The sequence below is a fragment of the Fukomys damarensis genome, unplaced genomic scaffold, assembly GCF_012274545.1.
Source record: "Fukomys damarensis isolate Sample0158 unplaced genomic scaffold, DMR_v1.0_HiC HiC_scaffold_20, whole genome shotgun sequence".
NCBI lineage: Eukaryota > Metazoa > Chordata > Mammalia > Rodentia > Bathyergidae > Fukomys > Fukomys damarensis.
This window is the reverse complement of record NW_022900932.1, coordinates 12977523-13002372: the sequence shown is the minus strand read 5'-3', so window position 1 is coordinate 13002372 and position 24850 is coordinate 12977523. Positions and strand designations below refer to the sequence as shown.

The 24850-nt window shown below is 57.0% G+C and overlaps 1 protein-coding gene across 4 annotated transcripts in view; it reads left to right on the top strand.

The window, feature by feature from the left end:
- The window catches only part of Zmiz1 (zinc finger MIZ-type containing 1), a 149542-nt gene that overhangs the window by 7238 nt on the left and 117454 nt on the right, over positions 1-24850 (top strand). For all 4 annotated transcript variants that reach the window (XM_010617796.1, XM_010617797.1, XM_033766478.1 and 1 more), the window contains exon 2: positions 8336-8430. The gene's annotated coding sequence lies outside the window, so the exon portion shown is untranslated. The remainder of the gene's footprint in view (positions 1-8335; positions 8431-24850) is intronic.

Here is a 24850-nt window from a genome sequence, read left to right as displayed (position 1 = left end):
GTGCCAGGACTGGCAACTGGCTCCCAGCTCTGGAGAACTCTGGAAACCTCTTACTTAGGAGCAGGGCAGCAGGGCAGCCGGGAAGAGATTGCACTGGCCTTTCTGGTGCATTGATGGAGGATGCTGCTGCCCAAGGAGAAAGGTCAGTGGGAGGACAGAGCAGAGGGACAGTGGCCCATGGCCTGTGGCACCCTCTCATCAGGGCTGCTGAGGGAGGGGCCATTGCTCCCCACGTCCTGGGCTGGTCATGTTGTAGCAGTTTCTCCTCATGTTCCAGCTACCTGGGTGTCTCAGCCCCCAGAGGCTGGGGAGCTGTCAGGTTCTGTCCATCACCCCACATCCTGAGTGGATTTGAGCCTTTCCCTGTCTCTGGATGTAGGTCCCCATCCTCTGCCAGCCATTAGGCCTGGCTGTGCTCTCCATGTGAATTACCTGTCCTGCCCTCTGCTGCCCTGCCTGTTTCCTACCGCATGAGAAAGTGCCATTAGGGTTTCTCGTGAGCTTCATGGGACAGCCAGCCTGTGCCCTTGCTCTGAGGTCCTGTGGGGTTGGGGGCACCTGCATACAGGCCCAGCTCTGTGTAGTTCGTGCTCAGCCTCACCCAGGGGGCCAGGACTCTTAGGGGCTGCCCACCCCATGCCCTTCTGAGATGTCACCTTGAACTGCTGTATGACTTCAGGCAGTCACTCGAACCTTTCTGACCCTCAGTGGCCTCTTGTGTGAAATGAGGGAAATGATGTCCCCCTTCGCGGGGTGGTGGGATTCAGTGACGTGACCATAATGCATCTGCAGGGTCTTAGCACACGGAAGAGCTCAGTACAGTCAACTCTCTGGGAGCATCGTCCTCATTGTGAAGACAGGCATGCACCACACCCATGAGGGGAGGGCTGTCTTCCAGGTGGGCTCTTCCTTATCCTTAGAGAACCCTTCCGTCCCTTCCCATGGCCTTTGTCCTGCCCTGGCACCCCACTTCCTGACCTTTGGGACTCAGGAAACTCGGCCATCCTGGTGTCCTGTGGTGGTCTTGTCACCCCATCCTCACCCAGTGCCTCAAGAGTGGGACCAAGATTCAGTTCTGTCCCCATTACTCCAGGTGCCTGGAGCACAGTCACCTCCCAGAGCAACACAGCAGTGACCAGCCAAGCTGCCAAGGGCGTCTCTGACACTGTCACCCACCCGGGTGGTGGCCCTGGCGGGGGAGGGGGTCCAGGTCCGGTTCCCGTGCATTCTCAGAGCTGCCTTGTTTCAGGTTCTGTTTGCTCTGGGCCTTTCTCTGCCTCCACAGTTTTCTGTTAAGTTGTATTCTTATATTTAAACAAATCAATTCCACTGCAGAGTTTTTCCTGTCTTAATGATGAGTTCTTAGCACAGATCCATTGATTTCTCACAGCCCTGAAGCCAGCTGATGAAGAGGGCTGCACTCCTGCACCCTGCCCCAGGTGCTGCCCCACACCAAGCATCACCTGGACTGCAGCTGAGGCAAAGCCTGGAAAAGAGGGGGACCTGAGGGCGTGTGGGTGGCAGTGGGGCTTGATCCTGCAGGTTGGATCGGCCTCTTGCGCTGGTGAGACAGTCACAGCAGAGGTTTGGGTCAGTTTTGGCCCAAGGCAGGAGTGTGACTTACAGAGCTGAGAAATGTGCCCTGTGATCTTACCTTCCCATAGGGGCCCAGGATGCCTCCGAGAGTGACACCCAACAACCCTGGTACCGATACTGCAGGCTGGGTCAAAAGGGTTGTGCAATGCTGTTTTAAAAAGAGGTACCAAGGTTTGAGAGCTGTCCCTGTTGGGGAGTGGGACGTTGTCCCTTTGGGAAATCCTGAGTCACAGGCAAAGCACGAGCCTGGCTGGGACTGTCAGTGGCCGTGTGTGCACTGGCTTCTGTGAGCCTTTGAGTGACCTCGTAGTCCCATGGACAGGTGTCATTCCCAGTTTAAAGACAGGTACCCAGAGACTCTGTGTCATGGCTGGCCCGCTCTCCTCCTCTAGGGTGCAAAGTGACTGCCGGCCCGTGTCTCCCAGAGCCCCAGTCACAGGCTGTTTACTCTTAGGACCTGAGGGCTGGGCCTTCCAGGTCTCAGCTCAGCTGCCACCAGAGCCTGCGAATTGGGTTGGGCGGGGCAAGAGGCAGGGACAAGGACTGTGCCAAACTGGATCGAGCCTGCCCTGCCTCAGTTCCTTTGCGCCCGCTCCCCCAGGCCAGCGCGGGCCTTTGTTTTGGAGACTTTGTGGCCCAGAGTTAGGAGTGGCTCTTCAAGGTCACAGCGCAAAAAGCTGTGGAGTCTTAGAGGGGACGCAGCCCCTGGGCCCTCACTGGCTCCCCTCCCCCGGGCTTGGTGAGGCCTCCCAGCATCAGGCTTGGGGGACAGGGCAGGGGCCTTGGCTAGGAAAGACAGGTGCCTCACTGAGGGGACCCAAGGGTGGCCTCATGTGCCCTCTTCCCAGGCTCTCTGGCTGTCTCCCGCTCTGTGCAGACAGACCTCCCAGCCTGTAATCAGGTTAGCCTCCTGCCCTGCTGCTCCACTGGCTGACCAGCTGCCTCTAATGGCCTGTCCACCTGGCCCTCCATCAGCTCTGGTGGGGGAGGGGAGCTAAGAGGACAGTGGCTGGGGAAGGACGGCCCCACGACCTCCACACAGACCTTTCTGTGTCTTCTGGGATGGAGCCCAAATCCTGAACCTGGCATCTAAGGTCCTGCTTATCTCTCCAGCCTGCACTCGGGTGCACTTTAACTACAGTCACGCTGTGCTGTGTTCCCACCTCCTGACCTCTCCAAAAACTCCTGCGTATTCTTCAAAACCCAACTCACAACTCTTTGTCTGGGCTGCTTCCTTTCTGGGCTCCCACAGCACTGAGTACTCCACTGTTCCTGGAACATATTCCTCCTGTGTTTTGTGTATGATTCTTGGATCTAGTTTCCCTTGAGTTCCAGGAGGAAAGGAAAAATACTACTTTTCTCTCTGCACTTTGGAAGGTGAGGCTTAGAGAAGTGCTTGGTGACAGTCTAGGGCCAGCAAGGGAGATAGAAGTGGGGACCAGAGGAGAGAAAGAGACAGACAGGAGGGGAAGACAGCTGCTCCCAGCCCCTCAACCCCAATCCAGCCTACTTCCTGCCAGGGAGGCCGGTTCCCAGCCCCCAGAGACACATGCCGGGCCTGAAATAGATACACTGCTCAACACAGGGCAGCCTCCCCGGTCCCCGTGCCCTGCAGTTCTTCCCCTCCTGGGCTCTACCTGCAGCCAAGAGCCCTCTGCAGCAGCCCAGTCCTGGCCCCTCTGTTCCTGTTAACTTTGTTTTATAAATAAATTACGTAAACAGGCTCCTCTGATTCCTGGGAGCTCCATGTTTAAGGACTGGGGCGCTGCTGCAGGCATAATTGTACTACCGAATCCATCAGCTGCCTAATTACCATTCATTTTGCATTTATTTCTGCTAATTAAAAAGAGAGAAACTCCTAACAACTTTTACGTAAATACTATATTTGTTCTATGTAAAGATGGGATGCTAATTTGCTGGTGATTAGCTGATTATCTAATTTTATAGCTGTCACACAGGACAGCCCCATCTTTCCCTCGGCACCAGATGCCACCCGAGGCCCCTGACCAGGTGGAAGGGGAAGGGGTCAGGGAATCACTCGTGGTCAGAGGGCCTATCTGAGGCCCAGGGGACACCAGCAGCACCCGGTTTCCCTCGACTTCCGGGGACTGCTGTCTGATTGGCGGAGCTGGGCAGAACTTCTAGCTCACACACAATTACTTTTCCCATGGAGAAACAGGCCCAGAGAGGCCTGGAACCTCCTGCAAGCCTGACTGAGACCCCTCTGCAGGTGGTGACTTCCACTCCAGTGGAAAGGGGGGCTGGTCCGAGCCCGTGTGACCCCACCACGTCCCTGTGCAGCCCCAGCAGGAGGCTCCCATTGCTTACCTGGACCAGGTCTCCCCACAGCCAGCCTCCTCCAACCCAGGCTGTCTGTACACCGTGGGCTGCCAGGACATGTGCCCGGATCTGAATTTCACATTTTAGCATTCTGTATTTATTTTCATGTGGATTAGAAAAAAACATATAATTAGTCCATCAAACCCATGATTTCACAGATACTGTTGCTGAAGATGCAGCTAAGTAAAAAGACAGTGATTGGTGTGAAGTGATTTAAATAAGGATACATAAATAATGAAGATGGAACAACACAGAGGTGCTTACAGTGTGGCATAACCGGCTTGGGGACACAGTGGAAGGCCAAAGGAAGATGCCAGGTCAGAAGGCGGGTCTGTGAGGTCAGGGGGCTGAGGGAGCTACGCAGGCAGCATTTGCTGGTCCCTGGCCTGCAGGCCACTGCTGCTACATCCTGTGACCAGGCAGACATTCCGGGGGATCCTGCCTTCCTCTTCCCTGCTGTGCAGGGCACGATATAACCCCCCAGAGAGAGGTCATTTGCCCTCCCAGAGGCAGTGGGCACAGGAGGTCCCTCGAGGTGTGGCACAATGGCCAGTCCTCAAGGGAGAGAGAAATGGCTTCAGCGAGGTCCACAGGAGTTTGGGGTTGCGGCTGGAGATGCCCAAGGCTCTGGGCTGTAGTCTAGGTGCCAGTGCCCGCTGCTGCCCAGAGCCCCAGTGCCCAGTGTAGCCCTAGTGAGCCAGGATCTGGGCCAGGACCCCTTGGCCTGCCACCACAGCTGGCATCTATGCAAGGCGACCCACTGCCACCAGATACTGAAGGCCACTGTGGGCAGATGGGACACAAAGCCCTGTTCCCAGAGGCCAAAAGCCACCTGCATTTTCCCATGCCAGCCTTGGCCACCCCAGGCTTCCGACCCCTGCCCTGACCTCCTAAAGGCTGGCCTGGGCCTCGGGTGGGCGCACCTGGCAACCCCAGGAAGCCATCTCTTTCCAGCCCCCACTTCTCACGCGGAAAACCTTCAGGGCACTGCAGGGGGTCCCCATGGGGCAGGCCCAGCCCATCTCTAGGTAAGGCTTGCCCTTCTTCCACCCCGCCACCCCTGCCGAGTCCAAGACTGAGGACCAGGAAGAGGAGCTAGCATGCCCTGGGCACAGGGAGACAAGTAGGAGGCCACTTTACCTCTGAGATGTGGGTGCTGGTGGATGCTCTCAGTTTTTGTGTAGGATCAGAAAGATCCCCTTTTCAGCAGAGGGGGCCTATTGCGCAGTTGCTGTTACCATTGGAGTCTCTCCTAGAGAGAAAACCATCCAGGCCCCCCCAGGCAGGGAGCAGAGAGGATTGGCCAGTACCAGTGTGTCGGCAGGTTGGCTGGGCTTATATCCTGGCTCTGTGACCTCGGGCTGGTTTTTTAACCTTTCTGTTTCCTCATCTGTTAAATTGGTACATATCTACCTCCTAGGCTGTGGTGATAGTAAATGAATAAATTCACATAAAGTAACTTAGGATGGCACAGCTACAGGTCCTTCAATTTAGGTGTCATTGTTATTATTACCAGTTTCATCATTGTCATTGTGATCAGAAGGGGGACTCCCTGGCAAACTCATAAAGCTGGGTAAAGGCCGAAGGTTGAGGGGGACTCTCGAGTGTTCTGAGGGCAAGGTGTAGTGGGGTGCAGTCAGGAATATTTCACTGTAAGCATTTTTGATAAATTGTTTAAAGAGGCTTCATGAGAAAGGGGCCTGGATCCCTATAAGACTGCAGGAATTTTCTGTGATTTCTGAGTCTCAGTACATAGTTGTAATTATATATGTATTTGGGGGGTACCGGGGATTGAACTTGGGCCCTTGTGCTTGTGAGGCAGGCAGCGACACCACTGAGCCAAATCCCCAGCCCAGTTCTATGTATGTTTTAAAAGAGGAGCCCCCCACCCCCGCAACTGTAGAAGCTTTAGTCCCTGAAGCACAGGCTGCTTTGGTTATGGTGCGCCTGAGGCTGGCTCTGTGCTGCCCACCTTGGTGGCCCCAGCCTGGAGTCAGAGTGACCTGAGGCCTCCACCCAGGATAGCCTTGCTCAGTGTGGCTGGTCTCCTGCTCACCCATACTGCAGGAGCCCGAGAGAGAGGGTACAGGGAGGGGACTTGGGGAAGGTCTCCTACAGCCCCCAATGTCCACGCTGGGTCCCACACAAACTAGCTGGGACTGCCCCTGCTTCGCACCTGCCCTGGTGGTTAGCCTAGGGGGCAGATGGGGCCATGGAAAGCTGGTTGTGGATTTGGAGCTACAGGAGTAGCCCCTGTGCCTGTCATGGAGGCGCTGATGGGGGGCCAAGCTCAGGGTTTGTGCAGACTGGCTCAGGGCATGCCCTGCCCTCCGGGGGCTCTTGGGGCCATGGAAATCACAAGCTTTGCACCCGGAGGGGCAAAGAGTGGGCAAGGAGGTGGCATCAGACCCTATGATTGGAGCTCCTCAGAGGAGTGTGGCAAGCCCAGGGGTCTCCAGGGCTAGCCCTCGGCAGCAGCCACCAGGAAGACAGGCAATAGCCAGGGAGGCCTCCAAGTGGGCGCTGGGGACCCTTTGTGCCTCCCCAGCAGCAGGGCCTCCCAGCCCTGGCTCTGACAGGGACATTTATAACTCACAGCTGTGCGGTCCTGGGCCCAACTGACTGTGGTAAACCGATCTGGCTTCAGGAAGTCCTGTCCTGAGGCCACTCCCCACCCGACCCCACACTCCCGTCACCTCCTCACACCACATCCTGTTCTTGGTGGGAGAGGCAGGCAGCAGGGCCAGCCAGAAGCCCAGCTGGGGTCTTCAGCCTGTGGGCAGAGCTGGGAAGAACAGAGAGCAGCTGTGAAGCACAAGGGCTGTGGCCACCAAGATTTCTAGGGTCCCAAAGCACACGTGGGGAGACTGAGACCCAGAGAGGGTGGGCAGCTGCCACCAGAGCCCACAGGATCAAGGACCAAGAGTGCAGCTTGTGAGTTCAGGAGCAGCAGAGAATCAGAGAGGATGCTGGGAAAAGATGGCATCTTGGCCCCAGGCCTTTGGGTTGCTACCCCACATTATATCCTAGGAGGTCTTACATGTTTCTTCTGCCTACCCTGTCACAGAAAATTCAAGTGTGGGGTAGGCTTGGTCTGGCCCAGTGTGGGAAAGGGACCAGCACACTGGGCTGTTAGCCCCTCTCCTCCTCCGCCCTGATTCATGTCACCCCGCTGGCTGTCTCCCCCACACTTCTCTCGCCCTGTATCCACTGAGATGGTTCCTGCATCATGACGAGTTTCCCAAAACATGACCTGCGAAACTCTGATTGTCTCTGTCTCTGATGAGATTCTAGAATTAGGTAATCCTGAAAAGAATGTAGATCTTTATTCTGTGAGTTACCTATTTATGAAGGTGTGTTAGAAATAATGTAACTAGGGCCAGGGATTTAGCTCAGTGGTTCTGCTACCTGCCTTGCAAGCACAAGGTCCTGAGTTCAATCCCTGATATGAAAAGAAAAAGAGAAGAGAAGAGAAATGTAACTAGCATATCAAACCACTTATTTCACGGCCATGATTGCTTTGGATAAGGCCAGATTTATTGGAGCTTAAAAAAAAGGAGCTGAAGTCAAGGTGAATTTTAATTGAGTCATCTTCCGTGTAGGCCTCAGCTCCGACCAAGAATTGAGAAGGGCATAGGAGGAAGGCTTTAAATTTGGGGACACATGGGACAGGGATTTAGCTCAGTGGTGCTGCCGCCTGCCTTGCAAGTACAAAGTCCTGAGTTCAATCCTGGCACCAAGGGGGCGGGCACAGAGTAACTAGTCATAGGACTCTTGTCTGCTTTAGACTGTTTCTGGGTCATCTCCACTAGTTTTAGGCCAAACAAGAGGAAGGGGGCAGGTAAAATGTCCCCAAGTGTTGGCCAAAGACCGGGTAAGCAATTCCTAATGACAGAAATCCAGGCAGGGGTCAGAGTATGGCTTCGGGGGTGGCTGCCGGGAGGACGGGCAATGGCTAGGCAGTGACCAGCCGTGTAAGATAATTCCCCAAAGCCAGACATGGCACAGAGAGGTGACCAAGCAGGGGCTTTGTGTATCTTGCTAAAAATACCCCGACAACCTCTCTGTCACCCTGCCTGGGGGCTGTGCAGTAAGGCAATAGCTTTCTGCTGTTCTCAACAAGAAGAAAAAGACAGCCAAAGTCCCTGGGCCCCAGAAGAAACAAAAGTTAGACGTACATGCCTTTTTAAAATTCCCACGAAGAGGAGTGGGCCTGCTCCTTGGTGTGTGGTTGGGTGAGGAGAACACAGTGGCTCTGATAAATCAAGCATCCTGGGTGTGCTGAAGGAGCCCAAGAGGCCACTGAGATAACCCAGAAGTGGGGATGGGGCTGGGAGGGAGGGGGCAGCCGCCTTTGTCCCTGGTGCTCACCATGTCCGTCTGTCCTCTGTGTCCCCAGGAGGAAGCTGAGGGCCCTGTTGAGGGGCAGACCGATGCTGCAAGGGGTGTGAAGAGAGCTGCTGCTGCCTGTCCCCAAGTTGCTGACACAGAAAGGTAATGCTGGCACGTGACCACACCTCCTGAGCCCTGGACAGGGCAAGGTCAGGAAGTGACAGGGTGGACCAGAGCTGAGGGGCACCACTTTTCTCCCAGCTCTCCTTGACCTGGCTGCAGGGCTGCCGTGGCCCTTGTGTGGAGTCCTTCCTGCCATAGACACACTGGGCTTCAGTTTGTCTCTAAAGTGGGCGTGGGTCTCAGTCCTCTCCTCACTCCTAGCCCCCATGGGTCTGTGAATAAGCTGGGGTGACTGATCTTTGAGTTCAGCCATGCTGACAGGCGGGCCCACTCAGAACACTGAGCATGTAGTCCTTGGGGATGTAGCATGACTCTGAGGTCAGCTGGTGGAGATGTGCTCCACTGCAAATGTGGTCTCCTTTGTGCCATCTCCCTGGTAACTCTGAGCAAGAGTTACCTGCATGTTCAGGCCATGAGCCACAGGTACAGGAAGCTAATGGGCTGCCAGGGGGCGTACAGTTGGCTTTACTCTATTGGCTCTATCAGCACCTACAGTTTTACCTTCACCACACCACACTGGTCTGACCCATCTTCCCCAGAGAAGTCCTGCCATTGAACTCAAGCCTCAGCAGTCTTCATTGAATACCCATGATGGGACTCATCCATCTACCCAGCCATCATCCATCTACTCACTGTCCACGTAGCTACCGAGTCATCTCTCTGTCTGTTCATCCATCCACACAGCCGCCCTATCCATCTAGCCACCCATCCTTCCACCTATCCACTTAGCCACTCAACCACTCTACCACCTACTTCTCCATCCATCTGTCCATCTCTCCATCCACCCATCCTTCCTTCTACCCATCCATCCATCCACTTATCCACACAACCACTCCACCACCTACCTATCCATCCACCTACTTCATCCATCCATCCATCCCCTCACCCACCTACCTATTCACCCATCCATCTGTCTAGCCACTCAACCACTCTATGACTACCTGTCCATCCATCCACCTAATTCTCCATCCATCTGTCCATCCGCCCTCCCTGGATCTATCCATCTAATCACCCCTTTCTTACTTCATTCACTCATCAGTCACTGACTCTTGCACTAGGCATGCCCTGCACTAAGGGTTTTGGAGACAGAGCCGATCCAGCCGTGCCCTGAGAGCACACAGCATGCAGTGGAGGCAGACTCCCTCCCATGGGGCAGTGCTTGGCTGTGTTCTGTCTGTGACTGTTTGGGGAGCGGGGAAGGGGTGAGGAAGGGTCATGAGCTGATTCTGTATGCAGGCGTTCCTGGAAGAATATGTGGTGTGCTCCTTTCTTCATCCCAGGAACTCCTGGTGTTTGGGAGGTGTAGCAGGGAATAAAACAGACAAAACTCCCCAATAGAGGCAGTTTTCATTCTCATGATGAGATACGGGCAGTAAATACCTGAACAGAAAACCTGTCATATGTCAAATGAGGCTAAATTTTTGTGGGTTGTCTTGGGGTGAGAGGTTGCAGCACTGGGGGCGGGGGTCAAACCCAGGGGTGCTCTACCACTGAGTTTTAATCCTGGTGCTTTTTATCCTTTTCATTTTTTATTTTGAGATAGGGTCTTGCTAAGTGGCCCAGACTAGCCTCAAACTTGTGATCCTCCTGCCTCAGCCTCCCAAGCAGTTGGGATTACCACCATGCCCAGCTCAATGCTAAATTTTAAAAAGAGAAATTAAGCCAGGGAAGGGGACAGAGCTGACTGGGTAGGGTGAGGTGCCCTCAGGTGGGGTAGTCAAGGAGGCCTCTGACAGAATAAGATCTGAGTGTCACCAGCCACCAGTGAGTGAGCAGGGGTGGCCTTAGCGGTCAAGGACAGAGCAGAAGGCTCTGTGGTTGGTGCTCAGGAAGGGGCAGGCAGTGAGATCAGATACCCTGGGGACCCACCACATAGGTGGCAGGCCTGGTGCACGACATGGCCACAAGCTGCCACCAGTAAAGGGGGAGGTGGCAGCAGCTTGGACCAAGGGTGGCAGGCGGCCCGAGTCACAGCCCTCAGGAAGAGGGCACAGGGGCAGGAGCCATGGAAGAGGACAGGAAGGAGCAGGCAACAGAGGGGACAGCAGAAGTACACTGTGCATGGGCAAACAAGGACAGGTGCTACAGGCAGAGGGAGCACAGAGGCCTCAGTAACCATGCCATATGTGGAGTGGCAGAGGGTCCAGAGCCTCTTCCTCCCCGGCCCTGGCCTCACAGGTGCCGAGGCCTGAAAGTATCTGGCTGGGCTTTGAGTGAGCCCAGGTCCAGCCCTCCCTGGCCCCCTGGCCCCAGCTGAGCCTCTTGCCCTGATTCTGTCCACTTTCATTTGTTTGTTTATGTTGAGACAGAGTCTCGCTGTGTAGTTCAGGCTGGCCTCAAACTCACAGCAATCCTCCTGCCTCAGCCTCCGAAGTGCTGCAATTACAGGTGTGAGCCAGCACACCCCGTATGTCTGTCCAGTTTTGCACTTACTTGCCTTTGGGAGCTCCTGCACTCTCTGGGGCTCTGGCGTGGGACCCACCCGTTGCATGGAGCACTTGTCTGGAAGCTCTGGATTCAGTCACTGCCCACCCAAGGGACGACACCCACCCAAGCACTGTGCCATCTTCTACCTCAGGTGAATGCGTCCCAGTCTCCAGCTCACATTAGATGCACTCTGCCTTTTGGAGCTGTGTGTGCATTTCTGTTCCACCTCTCCTCTTCCCTGTCTTCTTCTCCACCTCTCAGTCACTGTTTCTCAGCAGTGTCCCCTCACTTGGTTCTTGGAGTGCAAGCTGTGCTTAGGGGTCCGGCTTCCCCACCTGCAGCAGGAGGGTACCACACTTGCCAGGCAACTCTCACTGTGCCTGCACGGGGCTCGGAGTGGCGTGGACAGAGGGGACACCAGGGTCCCTTCCCTCAGAGCTGGCAGTCAGGTTGGGGCAGGCACCAAGCCAGTGACCTCTGGCGTGGCCACGAGTGCCACGGGTGCCCAGCCGAGAGGATGGCCCCGCTGGGTGCACCAGGGGAGTGCAGAGAGGAGCAGGTGGCTGAGATGAATCGAGAGACCATGGGTGCTGGGGGAGGGGGGTCCACTGTAGGAGCCCACCAGGCGGATGAGACGGCTCTAGGCTGGGAATTGGTGCAGCTGGGTGGGGACTTCGGGACTTGCTCCCTTTGGACAGAGAGGAGAGTTGCGCTCTGCTCTGCCTTGGGGACCAGAGGAGGTAGCAGAAGCTGCTTAGGTGGCACAGGGCTTGCGTTGCTTTGGTAGCCGTGGGTAGAGTCATTTGCCGGCCAGGCGGATGAGACGGGTAACCCCAGGCCTTTAGGCTGGTTTTCCATAAGCCCATCTCTGCCTCTCTACCTGTTCTCCCCTAAGTCCTTCACTGCCTCGGTGATGTCCTGTGGAGCTGGATGCGTCCCCGTTGATCAGATGGGCAAATCAGAGCGAGAGAGGACAGAGCAAGTACAACACCACAGCTATTGTGATGGGGAGGTCCTTTGAGCTAGGGCACCTGACCCCAGAGCCCACAAGCTTACTGTGGTCTGTACCATTACCCAGCCTCTCCTAAGACCATCCAGACACACAAACCGGCTCTCCAACATCCTCATTTTTGAAGGTGAGGAAATAGAAGCCCAGAGAAGGCATGACACCAGCCCAAGGCCACACAGCAAGTCAGATACAGAATGGGCACCAGATTTCCACCTGTCCTGTTTGGGTCCGCTCTGGCCCCTGCCCACTTCCTCTGGGAGCACCCATGGCCGCCGGTCCTCTGACAGCTTCTGGCACCACTCTGATGGGAGGCACGGAGTTCTTCATCAGAGGGCTCCATTGTGCCTATTGTTTAAATATAGATTACTAATGAAATGCCTTTTCATGCCTTCCCAGTGAATAGTTTCCGTGTAAAGTTAATTTGCAGTGTTATGTAAATTCTGTTTAACTTCAATCAAGTTTCTAATTATGTGTTTACCCAGTAATTCCCATTTGATTTGTCATCTCCTGTTAGGTGTTTAATGTGCGGTGGGCGGCCCTGCTTGCTACATCTCTCCTGGTTCTCCAAGGTCTCTGTTTCCCTCCGTGACCTCTGGTTTGCCTCTTTGCCCGCCTCTACTCCATCCTCCATTCCTTCCTTCCTGTCTTCCCCTGGCCCGCTTTTGCCCTTCTCTTTCTTTGTGTCTCCCCTCTTGCTCTCTGTCCCTTCCCAAAGCCCTTTCCTTGCTGTCCTCTCACCCATCCTCTTCCTGTTTCCCAGGGCTCTTCCTCTCTTTCTGTGCTTCCTGATTCTTCTCTGCCCCATCCGGGGTCTCCTTGCTGCCCTCACCTTCCCCTCTTGCTGGGGTCCCCCAGCTCTGCCTGCTTCCTGTAATTCTCTTCTTTCTTGACCTCCACACCCATTTCTCTTCCTCTTCCACCCTGGAGCCCTACGAAGCCTCCTGCCCAGACGAGGAGCAGCTGGAGCATGAAGTGGGGCTGGCTGCGGCCACCGGGCAGCTCCGTGCGCCCTGAAAGTGCAGGCTTTGGGAAGCCCAGTCTGGAGCTCTGTAGGGGACAGGACTGGCTCAGCTGCAGGGGGCACAGCTCCTGCCTGGTGAGGTTGGGTACTGGGGAGAAGCCTGGACCCCAGGGTTGGCTTGGAATCCTGCCTCCACCTCCACGAGTGAGCGCGTTGTGATCAGCTCCCATGTGCGTCTGTGCTCCCCAGCAGTAATGTGCCACAAAGGTTACAGGGAGGACACTGCAGTGCTGTCTGCAGGGCCGAGCTGGGCCACAGGTGATGTCTCCTCAGGAACTGTGGCCACGCCTTCATTCTCTGTGGCTTCTTGTGCAGTGGTCTTCTGGGCCTCACAAGGCGGGAGCTGGGCCTGCCCTCCAAGGGTGAAGCCCCTGCCTGCAGGCCTTCCCCAAGCAGAGACCAAAGGTAGAGCACACCTTCGAAGTGGGACTAGACACCCCCTCCTCACCCCTTCTGTGTCCCCTCCGTGCCCCCAGGGCCGCTTGCCATGGAATCCAGCTTGAGCCAACTCCCAGGTGGAGCTCACTGACAGCTGGTGTCTCCCTGAGCCCTGGCTCCTCTGGTCCAGCCCAGGGCTCTGGGTTCTCCCTGCTGCGTGGAAGTGGCTGGCCCAACAGTTTACCAACATCTGCCCTTGGGGTAGGGATGGCACAAGAAAAGCACCAGGCAGAGCCAGCTGGGCTGGGTGCACGTACTCCCATCCCCCCGCCTGCTGTTTCCCCTCCAGCATAGCCCTGGCACATCCAGGAAGCAGAAAACAAGCATTTAGAAAGGGCACTCTTTTGGGTGAACAAAAGCCGCCAGTCCCTTGTCCTTCAGGAACACAGAAACCTGACCGGGTCCAGCCCCTGCCCTGCTGGGCTGCATGTCCACCTGGCCTGAAGTGAGTGGCTGTGTGTGTGTGTGTGTGTGTGTATGTGTGTGTGCACGCGCATACTTGTCTCCTGGGTCAAGGAAGCCTTGGCCATCTCATAGCTGCTTCCCTTCCCTGTTGGCCTTGGTAAGCAGTTCACTCTGGCTGCAGCCAGGAGGCTGAAACTCAGAGTCAGGGAGAGGGGCTGCACGGGTATGGGTACCTGGGCTGGGGGACAGCGCTGTCTGGTCCTCTGTCCTCCCTAGGTCTCTAACCTTCCCTGTTCCATCTGCCAAGAACAGGCCCTGGGTTTGATCACAGAATGATCCCCAGGACAGAGAGAGTGGCATCTTCTGGCCAGAAAGAGCCTAAGAGGCAACATCATCCCTGACAGTAGGCACTATAAACATGGCCACTGTCTGCTGTGCCCTGAGGCGTGCCGTGGTGCCCTGGCCTCCTCGGCAGGAGCACGTAAGTCGGGCCTTCTCTGTATGTCCAGCCAGCTCTGGTTAACTCAGCAGATACACATGAAGTACCTACTTTCCAGATCCTCAAACTCATCTGTGACCTGTTCTCTTGCTATCGGGTGGCCCAGTCCTCTTCATTACAGAGACCCTGTGACCTTGTCTTGCAGTGTCCACATCAACTGCCATCCAGGAGGATGAAATCCAGTGTCAGGAAAGGGCTCAGCAGGGGAGTTGGAGACACTGCTGAGTCCCTCGAGGATGAAGCAGGTGTTTCTGGCTGGGAAGAGGGTCTCTTTCCTTCAGCCAGAGCTGGGGCTTCTGACACAGAAGAATGTGAGGGCCCGGCTATTCAGGTGCCAAGTGCAAGATGCGTGTGTCTTGCTGTGGGGAGTGGTGGCCCTGGAGTCACCCTTCATCCGGGCTCACTGTGAAGTCGCAGGCCTGGTGTCCCCGGCTCCATTCACATGCCGTGTCCAGGGCTGGGCAGTGCTCTTCTCGGTGACTGCCTGGCTGATACCAGGCTTATTCCCTGCCATAGGCCTTCAGCATCGTCTTTCCGAGTGGCTCCATCCCTCTGTCCACAGACAGAAATGCCATGAGGGCCTGTGCAAGGCCATCCGTGCAAGCCCTCTGCTGCCTGAACTGGTAGCCAGGGTGTGGTGTAAGCCAGTTCTACCCTTACTGAGCAGACTCACCTTCCTGATGTCAGGAGCCTCGGCCAGGAGGGCCCAGTGTGGCTTGCCTTCCTGGGAGGTCCCTGGGCACAGGATTCCCGGTTCTCAGCTCTGTTCCATCCTTGAGTCCTCCCAAGGGTGGCCCAGCCCCCACCTGCAATCCTTGCCAGCCAAAGCAGAAAGGCTGTTGTGTTGGTGGCCACAGGCCAGCCCAGAGCCCGCCTTACTTTGTCCTTCCTGCTTTCTGAGTCACCTGTTGGCCTCCCATAGCCTGTGCCCTGGGAGCCGTGAGGGGTAGGAAAGGGGCTACGGGCCTGTATTCTGTCTCCCCTCACTGGTCAGGCCACCAAACTCTGCACTCCTGCTGTACCCACAGCCCTTTGATAGGTACGTGCCCAGCTCCTGAGGCCACATGGAGTGACCTGGGTCACCGGGCCTGTCATACTGTGAAACTTCAGGTGTACCAAGCTGGGGTGGGTGAAGGGTCCTCTCCCAAGGGGCATTGCGTGGTCGGGGGCAGGGCTAAGGGCTGGGCTGCTGGCAGGGTGGCCACCACTTTTTGTTGGAGGTGCCTCAAGGAGGTTCTTCCTTGAGGCCTGAAGTGGGCCTTACATCAGCCCTCTACTCACCCTGGTCCCAGAGTGGTGCTGCCCAGGGTGGGGGAAGCCAATGCTGGGAGGCCCTGCCAGCTCTGTCCCATTGTGTGTTCATGGAAGAAACCCAGTGGCACTTTCGCCAGGGCCTCATCCCGCAGACCAAATGCTGGGAGGCACAGAGGCCATGAGCACAGCAGGCTCACCTGTCAGCTCCTGAACGCGGTGAGAATGGTTTCTGCAGAGACCTCTTGGGTCCTCCCTCTCCCCTGGGCCGGAGGAGGCCACTGAAACAGGAAGCCGGGCCAGCTGGAGGATGGGCCTGGGTCAGGGATGAGACAAAAACCAGCCTGGCTTGTCCCCAGGGCCACACCACACAGGTCACCCCGGCCTCTGTGAGGACTGCCACTCCCCAGCAGGAAACCCGGCCCAGCACCACCTCCGTCCCACCCCAAGTTTCCCGAGGCTGGCCCTGCTCCTGTTCCTGTGGGAGCTGCTGCCAGGAACCGTGCGTGCCCTCTTGAGAAAGGAAACCCGACCTCTGGCTGTCGCACTGCCCTGCCCTGACCCTCCCAGGCCTCCTGTTGGCAGGAGCTCAGGTCCACACCCCTCCTCACCCCATGCTTGCTGATGACCCAGCTCCTTCTAGACAGAGACACTTACCTGCAGGAGGGGCCCCCTAGTGGGGCTTGGTCCTGGGACCTGGAAACCTGGGATCATTTCCAGACTACCCACCTGCTGCTGGTACCCTTGGGCAGCTCCCTCACCCACTCTGGGCTTGTCTATAGGAAGAAGCAGAGAGGACAGATGGACACTGCCCAGCTGTGAGCATCCCGTGGCTGGAAACTTTGAGGCAGGATGAGTTTATACCCCTGGGCAGTAGGCTTGGGGTCACCCAGAGCCTCTTCTGGGGACTGGGGAGGGCCCTGCATTCTCCCAGCTCCTGTGGTGTGAGGTGGAGCATGTAGTCTGGCCAGTGGGCTTTGGTGGAAGCTAGCAGGGGCTACGCTCCCTCCCGGTCTCCTCCCCCTGGCCCACCTGCCCCTGCCCAGCCCAGCTCAGTTGTCCGCAGGGGCAGCAGCCAGGGACGTTGCAGGGTCCCAGAGAGGCCAAGAAGGGTCAGGGCATACAGTCAAGTGGATCTGAGTGACTGTGACATTGGGTGTTGGAGACAGCCTAGGAGCCACTTACAGTTAATCTTCCATGGGAAGGTACCTGCTCCTGAGCAGACTGAGCCCCCTGCCCATAGGGTGGTGATAGCTTCCAGTGCAGTGGCCTTGGATGCATCACTCTGAGCCTCATGGTCCCTCTGTCTCCAGGCCTGGTAGCAGTGTCTTAGGGTGCTGGACGGGGCAGTGGCTGGGGTTAGGTCATCCACAGCACAGCCACTATGATCCTTCCCTACGTCAGATCACGAGGACCTTCCAGGCTGCAAGACCAGCGTGGGTGACGGTACAGAGGTAGGACACTTGAGGCACAGTCAGGGGAAGGTGACAGTTTAGGCAGTGGGGCGACTGGAGTGATGACTTCTGGGAGAGGAGCTAGTGGGAGATGGGGCTTGAGTCAGGAGGAGTCCTCTGGCAGGGAAAGTTGGCCAGGCCAGCCTTGGTCCCCGCAGTGGGCTAGAACTCTTGAGAATGCACTCAGATCCTGGGACGCCTGTCCACAGGCGAGTGGGTGGGGCACTACCCAGCGCACAGGCAGAGCCAGCGCTGGCACCACGCCCTTGCCTCTTCCTCTGGGTGTCCCTGTGTCCCTCTCAGCCTGGGTGGGGCCCACGGCTCCTTCCTCCCTCTGAGGTTTTCTGGTCCTAGCGGGAGGGGACTGTAAAGCCTGCTGTCGGCCAGGGGTTGTGGGCCAGGGTGGGGGCACCAGCACTAGGTGGAGTCACAGGATGGTGGCAGTGAGTCAGGGGTGGCCGGGCCTGTGTGTCATCCAGCTGTGTGCTGCCCTGGCCTCCCCAGCCGTCTGCTCATCTGTCCCACCCAGGGCCGAGCCCAGGGGCCCCTCTGCTGGGAGAGTGGGGCTTTGTTTTCAGGAGCTCAAAACCCAGGACAGATAAGTAGGGGACTATCTTCAAGTTCTAGGCCCACCCTCGAGTGTATGCCTTTTCCCCCAGCTCATTTAGGTCAGGTCCCCAGCAGCACCTGTGGCCAGGCTGGGAGACTTTGGTCTAGGTCCCTCTCTCACCCTCCCCAAGGCCCCCAGGAAGGCAGCACATGGGTTCTGGAGCCCAGCTCTGCCTGCTCCAAACCCTGAACAGTGACTTCATGTTTCCAAGCCTCCATTTCTTCACCTGTGAAATGGAGAAGACAAAACCCATTTAGAAGAATTGCTTTGGAGACTGTATGGTCATGTTTGTAACCAGTGTCTATTAAAACCAACCTGTGACAGGCGTGGTGAGTGCCATACAAGTATCATCAGGCTTAATCTTTGGTCCAAGTCAGGTCGTGCTGTGCCTGCCATGGCCTTGTCTCAGTCTGTTTTCTGTTGCTATAAGAAAATACCTGGGACTGAATAATTTGCAAAGTATAGAAGTTTATTTGGCCACAGCTTTGGAGGCTATGAACTTCAAAAGTCTGGCACTGGCCTATGCTTTCTGAGGGCCTTCTACTCTATCCTGACGTGGCAGAGGGTGTCATGTGGCCAGGCAGGGCAAGGTTTCCAGCACAGGTCTCTCTTCCCCTTAGCCACTAATCCCACCTGAGGGACCCTACCTTTATAACCTCACCTCACCCCAATTACTTCCCAAAGGCCGCACCTCCAAATGCCATCAGTGTAAGAATATGGGGGTCAAGTTTCCAACACAGGCACTTTGGGGGACACATTGAGACCTTGGCACTCCCGTACCATACCTGCAGGCCCTGTGCTGGTGCTGTGGAGACAGAAAAAGGACACCATTCCGGGCTGGCCTTGGCTCCTCCTTTTAGGCCCGTGTGGGGCCCAGTCAGCCGGTTTCTCAGTCTTAAGGATGAATGGGCAGGTGGAAAGGGTCACTGCCCCGAGGATCCAACCAGTGTGCTGGGCTGAGAGAACCCATTGTCTCGGTGACTTTCCTGTCACTGGGACAAAATACCTGACACCATAGCTTGAAGGAGAAGTTAATCTTAGCTCATACTTTTAGTTCATAGTGGGCTCGTTCCAAGGCTGGAAGGAATGGTGGAAGGGTCTAGAAGAGGGAGAGCTGCTCATCTCATGGGCCAGGAAGCAGAGTGAAGCGAGGAACCACCTTTCAGGCCGTGCCCCCAGTGACCACCTCTCTGACCAGACCCCCTTCCTTTGAGCACAGGAGCCTCTGCAGGGGACATTAGATAGAAACCATAATATCCTTCTTGAGAGAACAAGGGAGACCCCAGATTTGGGAAAGAAGAAGGGACATCGTAGGCCTGCCCTGAGGGCCTCAGCTGGGAAGTTCCTGGGGAGACCCCAGCACCCTGCAGGCATGGCTCCTCCTGCTCAGCACAGGGAGGGAACAGATGTGGATGCTTGGGAGACCTGGGAGCTGGGAGAGGCAATGGCGGGACTTGAACTCCAGCAGATTGCAGAGGAAAGATTGGCTTCCTTAGAGCCGCAAAGGTGAGATGTGTCAGGGTGAGCCGTAGAAGGAAGGGTGAGGGTTCACGATTCGCACAGCCCCCTGGCCGCCCCTCCAATGGGAGCTGATGACTCTGTAAATAGCAAGCGCTCCTGACACCTGGCCTCCCTGAGGCCCAGGCCTGGGCCACATGCTTGTCACCCCGTAAGACCTTCTCTGTCCACACTACCCCATTGAGGAAACTGAGGCAGGGGGTGGCACAGGGACTTGGCTGAGGCCACTTGTTTTGTGAGCAGCAGAGCTGGGATTCTGTCCAGGCCTGACATTAGAACCCATGCTCAGAGCTGCCACCTCCCACCAGCAGTAACAGTGCTGTCCTTTGTCCAGCGTTTGTACATCTGGGGCTCAGCCGCCGCCTCAGACTGGCTGGGCCCACATGTGGCCAGAATCCCAGAGGGATGCCTGACTGGAGAACGTGACGGCCAGTGGCTGGCCCCTGGCCCAGGAAGGGGTCATTGGGAACACACTGTGCTGGGCCGCTCGTGTCTGCCCCTGATGGAGCCCGTGCCCTTCAGCCTTGTGACCTTCCTGCATGCTCTCGGGCTGTGACGTCAGCTAATCAAGGTCTAAGACAGGCTGGCTTGGGGGAGGCAGGCGGGCCCTAGAGGGGGCCAGTGTCTTGCTTTTGGGACAGAGTTGTACCCTTGACTCCTTCATACTACCTCCAACAGCGGCACCAACCTGAGTCCACTCTGGCCGTAGCCTGAGCTGCCCCTCCTGGGCTGTGTCCTCTCCTCTGTAGGGTGACAGATTTGGGCACCGGGCTCCTCGAGGACCTCCGGGGACTTTTCTGAGAGCCTGTGCTAGGCCCCTTTTATGGGGCAGGGGATTTGGGGCTGGGAGGATCCCAGAGATGGGCAGCTGCACCCGTAGGAGCAGTGGGTGGAGTTAATCAGCATGGGTGGAGCTATGTCAGTGTAGGTGGAGCCAATCAGTGTGCGCAAAGCCAAGAGACTAAACTTCAGTTTCCATTCTTGGCATTGGGAGTGGTGGGTACCCTGTGAGTACCAGGGACTCTGGTTTGGCCGCCCAGGCCAGGTGCTCTTCTGAGCAAGGCCTTGACCCTGGCAAGGGGAGGCTGTGACACTGGATGGGACCTGAGAACCCAGGCAGGCAAGGAAGAAATGACCTTTCCTGCTTGCTTCCCCCCGTGTGTCAGAGCCGCAGGCCTCCAGTCTCTTCCTTTCTCTAGTCTGCCCGTCTCTTGTGCAAGCCCCACACCTAGTGACTGCGGCAGCTTGGGCAGGGGTTACAAGGCACACCTACATGGACCCTGGGTCAGCGAATGGCGGAGACGCGGGTTGGATGGAAGTCATCCCTTGGGGCCTGGGTGGTGCTCACACACTGCGCAAGGGCTTTTCTGGCCCTGGCCAGATCCCCTGCAGGAGATGGTCCTCCAGGGTGGCCTTGAAAACATGGCAAATCTCGGCTGGGCAAGGCACGATGCTTTTACATGGGCCCCTGCCCCACAATCTCAGCGCTGCTGCTCACGGAGGCTGCCCACAGCTCAGCTTTTCCCCACCCAGCCTTCCTGCCCCAGGACTCTGAAAGGCTGCTCCTGTACCCGGCTGGGCACACACTCCCACCCTCTGCCCCCTGAAACCGTCCATCCATCTCCTGCCTTCCCCACCTCGGGACACCTAGGGGACTGCAGGCTATGGGGTGCTGTGCTTTGCTACCTGCTGCATCTTATCCTCTGGCAGCAGTAACATGGTCATTAGTTGCTGAAAGAAGAAAATGAAGCCCGACGTGGTAGTGCACACCTGTAATCCCAGCATTCTGGGTGGCTGGGTCAGGAGGGATCACAAGTTCAAGGCAAGTGTGGGCAACGTCCGTGAGACCCTGTCTCAAAATTTAAAAATTTAAAAAAGGGCCTAGGATGTAGCTCAGTGTGACAGCCCTGAATTCAATCCCCAGTACTAGAATGGGGGTGGGGGGATGAAGATCATCCAGGAGTCAGTTTATAGTTCCCATTTTAAGGAGACAGCCAGGTGTCAGAGATGTTGAGTGTGTAGTTCTGAGAGCCCCCATCTGTCCCTAACACCCCCTCTTTGAGTCCCCGATGGTGCCAGGACCAGGTTTGCACAGCATGTCTCTGGCCACAGGAACTTTGCACAGGAAGCTCTGTAAGGCCAGCAGCAGGTACTGGCAGGACTGCCTGTGACCTGGACTCAGGGCCCCCTCATCCCTAGACCTGTCACCTCCCCCCTGATCCTAACCTGCCAACTCTGCACTCCCCCTGCCTGGCATTCCCCCCCCCCCCGCCAGCCCTTTCCCATATTTCCAACTAGAGAGAGGAAGTGAGGGAACCAGGGCCCAGTGGGCTGCTGCCAGAGGAAGTTGGAACAGCCGGGGCTCCACACCCAAGGGCACCTTGTGACTGTCAGGCAGCCCTGCCTAGAGTTCCCTGGACCCCAGACTGCCAGCTTATTGAGTCTTTTCTCTTCCTTCCTACCTACCTTCCTTCCTTCCTCCTTCCCTCCCTCCTTCTTCCCTCTCTCCCTCCCTCTTTCTGTGTGTGTGGTATTAGAGATTGAAACCAGAGTTTTCATACTGAGTTACATCCTTAGCTCTTTTTTATTTTTTATTTTAAGACATGTTCTCACTAAGTTGCCCAGGCTGGGCTCAAATTTGCAATCCTCCTGCCTCAGCCTCTTGGAGTGCTGGGATTACAGGCATGTGCTCCTGGCAAGTGTGTCTGTCTTATCTGCTCCTTCAGGCCAGCTGTCACCACTGCTCTTGGGGATGGGATGCAGAGGAGGACATCCAATGAGCACTCAGGGCTGCCCAGCCTTGGGGCTCTACTCTGTTGTGTCTGGAAGGAGGAGAGCAAGTTGCCTGCCCTTGTGGCCCTTGTGAGTCGAGATAACCTGGTGCCCCATTCTAACTCTACAAGAAAGGAAGAAACACAGAGTGTTTTGGAAGTTCAGGGAGGGCACGGTCACTTTTGAGACTGGAAGGTAGCATGGATGCGGTGATCTGGGTGCTGAAGGGTGCATAGGGCTCCTTGGGACAGTGAGGAGGACCGCAGAGCCACTGAAGGTGTGCTCAGCGTCTCTCACTGACCTGTGGTCCCTGTGGAGCAGTCTGGTCCGTAATGTGGGACCTCCCGGCTCCCTGGGGACAGGAGTGAGCCTGAGAGGTCCCAGGCTTGGCAGGAGGGAGGCCTGGCAAGCAGGAGCAGGCTCAGTCCTTCGCTGTCTGTCTGTGCTCAAGTAGCAGGTGTCGAGCACAGCCTTGGTGACTGCACCCCTGATGAACCCAGCTATAGATGGCGCCAACACAAGACTTGCCACCTTTGGGCAACCTCATCCTGTGCAGGGTTCTGGCTCAGCCGGTGCTCCCACCCTGTCTGCCTCATCAGGGCAGCCTGGCTCCTCCCTGGGGGGTCCCAGCCAGGGCCCCAGCTCAGTGAGGTCAGGGGACGCGTATTCCAGGAATGCGGGAGGCAGGGTGGTGCCTGCGGATAAGGTCTGGATAACCATCAGAGGTAAATATTTGCCTTGCTCCTGAGCCTGCCCTGGCCACCGAGGGGAGGATGGGCCTGTTTCCCAAAGGTCGTGTCAGGAGACGCCTACCCAGTGGGTCTCCAATGAGGAAGCCCCTTCCCCCTGGGAGTGTGGGGAGGACTGGGGCCGGATCTGCTGCCCTTTGGCCCCTTTGTGAAATGGGGCCTGGCCTAATGCAGTGTGGCCCAAGCCGGTTCAGGGCGGTTCTGCAGGTCTGGCGGGCAGTGGGAGCTGCTCACGTGCCAGTGGATCTGATCCCCTCCACCCGGCTGTGTGTGACCTTGAGCTCAGGGTCCCTGTCTGCCAAGCTCTCTCACTTGGACACCTGTTTCTGCTGCCCTGGTCACAGGGTACATGTGTGCACTCATGCTGGGAGGACTCGGGTGTCCCTGCTGTGCCCAGCAGAGCACCCAGCGGCCATGTGACCCTGTGCCCTGGCCAAAGTGCAGCGTCACCCAGTCAGCCTGGAAGGAAAATGAATCCTGCTCAGAAAGGAGACGGGGCTCAGAGAGGCAGAGTGACTCCCTCAGGTCAGGAGACAGCACAGCAGGGATTCGGCTTCCACTCTGCCCAGCCCAGTCCGGGGACTGGGGCCCGACCCGGTGCCTCAACCATACCCACACCCTGTTCCTCCTTGGGGATCCGCAGAGGAGATGTGGCACGTTGGCATACGTGGCTTGGGGAACCATCTTAGTCGTAGGACAGTCCCCACCCCAGAGGCCTCTGCCTTGCCCAGGACAGGATGGCTACTCTCCGGCAAGCCCATCTTCCCTTGGAGCTTCAGGGCCCTGCTGGGCACCTGTGCCCTGCCCGCCCTAGGGGCTGCAGCCATCTGCGGCTGCGCACTGCTCCCTGCCATGTTTACCACCGTGGACTGTGCAGGCCAGGGCCAGCCAGGGACGTATGTCTCTGTGCTTCCTCCCCGTCTGTCCAGCTGGCCAAGCCCACACAAGCTGGGAGCTTTAGGGGAGGGCTGGGTGGGTGAGGTGCACTCTGCTGCCTCTGTCATTGCCCTGCCCCAGCTCCCGAGTCTGCCCCTGCAAGCTTGGGGCAGGGAGCGTCTTCATCCCCACAGGGTACTCCAGAGCTCCTTAGCTATGTGACCTCAGGAAGCTAGAGAACCTCTGAGCCCTGCATGCAAATCGTGGCAGCTTCTTTTCTTGGACGAGGCCACTCCAGGTCCTCTTCACCCTGTGACGTGTTGTGACCTCAGTCTGGGCCTCTACTTCCCCTCTGTGAAAGGAAGATTTAGGGGCATGGAGCCCAAGGGCTCTTTATGTTCAAGATGGCAGCATTTGGGGGTAGGAGGTGAGGTCATTGCCTTTTGTGGTGGCAGGGTGGGGACACTGGGCCCAGTGAGGTAATCCGTGCCTCGCTGTGTGTCTTACCCTTACACCGTCCACCCATCTGTATAAGGGGCATCCCTAATGCCCCCACAGTCAGGAAACTGAGGCACAGGGAGTTTTAAGAACCATGTCCCAGCCACACGCTGTGTAAGAGCATGAAACAGCTTCTGAACCACACCCTCTTCATCGATGATGTCAGGCACCGGGCCTTGTTGGGGGACCCTGGCCTGCTGCATAGTGAGGTGGCCCCCAGCCCCAGGTGGTACAGAAGCGGAAGTGGGGGAGACAGTGGCCCATCACGGCCTCTGCAGCCTCAAGCCTTGGCCCCACCCCATCTCAGCCCCTCCTTGTTGCTTCTTCCCACTGCTTCTCTGCCCCTCCTGGGCCCTGGAGCGGCCTCCATGGTCTCCCTGCCTCGCTGCCTCCGGAGCCCTCTCCCTCCTCAACCCTGCAGGTCGTCCCAAGCCAGAGCCCTCAGCTACTCTGAGTCCATGAATCGCCTGCCCCTCCCAACCTCCCCCACATCCCACTCTTAAGGCCTCCCCTGGGCTGTGCTTTCTTCCCCTGCCTTTGTCTCTTCAGTTCTGCCTGCCTGGAGTGCTGCTCCCTGTAACTTGGCTTGACTCACCCTGCCTCAGCCTTCAACTTCACTTCCCTTAAATAAGACGCTGTGACCTTGTGTGCTGTGCAGCCCCTGCACCTTTCTTTCGGTTGGGTGTCACTTTAAATTTCATATTGTTTAAAATGTTGCTGAGGAGCCCTGTCACAACGCTGGGGTCTGTGACGTATGTGTTGAGTGAATGCCTGACTGCCCTTCAGGGACAGTCTGTGGCTGGGGACTTGACCGCAGCTGGGGGCTGTGGCTGCGTGGCATCTCGGGCTCCCTTGACCTTGATCCCTGCTCT